Source organism: Phoca vitulina, unplaced genomic scaffold (assembly GCF_004348235.1).
Source record: "Phoca vitulina isolate PV1807 unplaced genomic scaffold, GSC_HSeal_1.0 scaffold1, whole genome shotgun sequence".
NCBI classification, from domain to species: Eukaryota; Metazoa; Chordata; class Mammalia; order Carnivora; family Phocidae; genus Phoca; species Phoca vitulina.
Genome location: NW_022589704.1, coordinates 54191526 through 54195349, shown reverse-complemented (window position 1 = coordinate 54195349; position 3824 = coordinate 54191526). Strand labels below are relative to the sequence as shown.

The 3824-nt window shown below is 37.0% G+C and overlaps 1 non-coding gene across 1 annotated transcript; it reads left to right on the top strand.

The window, feature by feature from the left end:
- Positions 1-3517: 3517 nt before the first annotated feature.
- On the top strand, positions 3518-3624 carry LOC116638091. The gene has a single exon (XR_004300624.1). It is a non-coding gene; the product is annotated as a U6 spliceosomal RNA (small nuclear RNA).
- Positions 3625-3824: the final 200 nt, after the last annotated feature.

The window sequence follows — 3824 nt, the reverse complement described above, 5'->3', positions numbered from 1 at the left end:
AAAAAAAAAAAAAAAAAAAAAAGAAGTATGACTCCATGTCTTCGCTTAAGTTCACACACTGTAATTCAAGCGTTGTTCTTTGTTTAAGAATGAAGTATAAAATCTTTGTCACAAAAATAGAGCATGTGATGGAGAGAGAATTTTATTTCATTTTGTGGCCCCTTGAGAGAGAGGGGTGATAGAAAAGGAGAGAAAAGTATAATTGAGATGAGCGGAAGTGAAGAAAGCAAAAGAGAGAAGGACTACAGATGGCAGAAAAAGGAATGATGACTCAGTGGCTTTGGGGTGAAAGCATTGCTCCCTTTTTTACCTTGGTTGCACAATCTTAGCTAGCAACTATATTGAGCACCTATGTACTGAGTGCTCAGGGACACAGTGGTGAGAAGAAAAATAATAGCTTCCTTGCCCTTATGTATATAGTCTAATTCTTATGTAGTTTGAAGAAATAGTGTACTGTAGGGTCAGCTGCCACTTGGGTAGAGCAGGCTGGCTCCTCCCAAACCTCTTTCAAAGGATTCACCCAAACAAAAGAATTCCCTATTAGTTTCCCCCTTAATTTGTACACACCTAATTCTTTTTGTTTGTTTTACAGGTCTTTTTGTTCTGTTTTATTTTTGAGGTAAAAATTATAGTGCAGTGTGCAAATAATAAGTATAAGGTTCAATAAATTTTGACAAATGCATACGCTCTTATAACTGTTGGAGACGGTTTCCGTATGTCTTGTAAGCAGAGGCAATGTCTCTCTTTTCAGGAATGTTTTTATAGTGAACAGTCTTGAAAGGTAATGTCCCCTCTGGAGCAAAAGGCAGGTTCGTTTACTGTCCAGTATGATAAAGATAATGTCTTCTTCCAGAGCAAAGGGCAGGTACACTTACTGCTCTTTATAAAAGATTCAGGTTCCTGAAGGTTGAAGATCTTCAGTTCTGACACAAGCTTACTGCATACACAGCACCAATCTGGGCCCCTTTGTTAACCTGTTTAAGGCTTAGGGGACAAGAGGAACCAATGCAAACATGATGCTCAAACTGCTTATTGTGCTGTGGATAATAAAGTTCTTTGTCTCTGACCCAGGAGTTTTGTGTCTGTTGCCAGCATCCACAAGATTGGCAGGCTAACTTGCTATCTTGCAAATAGGGTAAAACCTCAGACCCTTCACGGTTCTTGACAGCCACCCTCCTTCAAGATATGGACCTATCCATTGAAGCAGCAAGTTCCCTCCTACCCCTCTCCCATCAGTCTCACAAGAGATGATCCTATTTCTGGTTGTTTTCTTTCACAATAGATAGTTTTTTGCCGTTTCTAGAACATCACATACATGGAATCATACAACAGATACTCTTGTGTTTCCCTGTCTCACTCAGCAGGTCTGTAAGATACATCCATGCTGTTGTATATATCCTTGGTTCATTCCTTTTCATATCTGAGTAGTATTCCATTGTTAGAATAGTCTTCAATTTATCCATTCCCCTGTTGACAGACATTTGGGTTGTTTTCAGCTTGCAGAATAAAGCTGCTATAAACATCCACATGTTTAGTAATATTTTATTGTATACAGAAGATTGGGAACAAATCACTGTAAAGATTCCAGATTCTATTATCTGCTTTTGAAGACTGCTCATTTTTTTCTTAGAAGGCACTTAATCTATCTGGACCCAAATTTCCAGCTCCAACTCTTTTGCAATGGGCTGCAGCTGAAATTTCTGTCACAGTTTTCAGCCTTCCACCTTTTGTTTTTCACCTGCCGCCTTGAAGTCTGTCCTGCACAGGTACAGCCAAAGAAGTCAGCTAAGAATTAGGATGAGGTTCATTATAGATTTGGGACTCTCTATGTTGTGACTTTCCTTTTTTGATTATCCTCCCTGACTTCAAAGTTGTTTGGGCATCTCTAAACTCAGCCAATTGACTCCTCAAAGCAGTAAGACTGCACTTTTCTGCTTGAGTTCTAGCATCCCTGCACCCAAGAGGACATGAGAGTACCCTCAGGTAAAAAGCTTTATAAACAAATCTCACCCGATGTGATTCCCAAAATGATGATTCCCCTCAGTTTCTGCCTGCTTTTGGTCATTCTCCATGCCTTCAGATAGCTGTTTTTTAATATGTTGCCCAGAGTTTATAATTGTTATAGAAGACTTAGATAAAAGCTGCTCTATCATTTCCAGAAGCAGAATTCTGCCTAGTATATCTTTATCCCTTTAAGTCTTCTGTGTCATTTTACTTTGAATGTATCTCTTATAAGCAACATGTAGCTGGTTTTATATTTTTATGAAATCTGATTCTGTTTGCTATTCAATATGTTGGTTTAATCCTAATTTACATTTATGTGATTAATGAAATCTGGATTTATTTTTTACCATTTTATGTGTTCTGTTTACCATTATTTACATTTGCTTTAGTTCTGGTTTTTCACTAGATTGAAAAGCTTTTCTATATTTTCCCCTCATCCTTTATGCTTTCCTCATTTGGAAGCTGTAAATTGTATTTCTCTTCCTTAGTGGCCACCCTTATATTCTACATATATATGTAAAATTTTTACCAAACTCTAAAGTTATTCAATATTTCTTCCTTCCAAACAGGAAAAGAAGATTACTGCATTTTATTTACCTGTTACCAAATTTCTATCTTTTATTGTTGTCTAAAAACTTAGCATCAACTTTTTTTTTTGGTGCAATTGTAAATGGGATTGTCTTCTTAATTTCTCTTAGTATCTTTAATTACTTCATTATTGTATAGAAATGCAATAGATTTCTATATATTAATTTTGTATCCTGTGACTTACTGAATTCGTTTATCAGTTCTAGTAGTTTTTTGGTGGAGTCTTTAGGGTTTTCTGTATATAGTATCATGTCATCTGCAAATAGTGAAAGTTTTACTTCTTCCTTACCACTTTGGATGCCTTTTATTTTTCCTCATCTGATTGATGTGGTTAGGACTTCCAGCACTATGTTGAATAAAAGTGGTGAGAGTGGACATCCTGTCTTGTACCTGATCTTAAAGGAAAATCTCTCAGTTTTTCACCATTGAGTATGATGTTGGCTGTGAGTTTTGCATATATGACCTTTATTATGTTGAGATATGTTCCCTCTAAACCTACTTTGTTGAGAGTTTTTATCATGAATGGACTTTGTACTTTGTCAAATGATATTTCTGCCTTTATTGAGATGATCATATGGTTTTTATCCTTTCTCTTGTAATGTATCATATTAATTGATATGTAAATATTAAACCATGCTTGCACCCCTGGAATAAATCCTATCTAATCGTGGTGAATGATTTTTTTAATGTATTGTTGGATTCACTTTGCTATTATTTTGTTGGGGATTTTTGCATCTATGTTCATAAGAGATATTGGCCTGTTGGGTTGCTTTGTTTTGTTTTGCTGTGTAGTGTCTTTATCTGGTTTTGCTGTCAGGATAATGCAGGCCTCATAGAATTAATTTGGAAGTATTCCTTCCTTTTCTATTTTTTTTGGAATAGTTTGAGAAGAATAGGTATTAACTCTTCTTTAACTGTTTGGTAGGTGCTCGCTTCGGCAGCACATACACTAAAATTGGAATGACACAGAGAAGATTAACGTGGCACCTGTGCAAGGGTGACAGGTAAATGTTTGGTAGATTCACCTGTGAGGCCATCCGGTCCTGAACTATTGTTTGTTGGAAGTTTATTGATTACTGATTCCATTTTATTGCTTAGTAATCAGTCTGTTCAAAATTTTTATTTCTTGGGCGCCTGGGTGGCTCAGTTGGTTAAGCGACTGCCTTCGGCTCAGGTCGTGATCCTGGAGTCCCTGGATCGAGTCCCGCATCGGGCTCCCTGCTCAGCGGGGA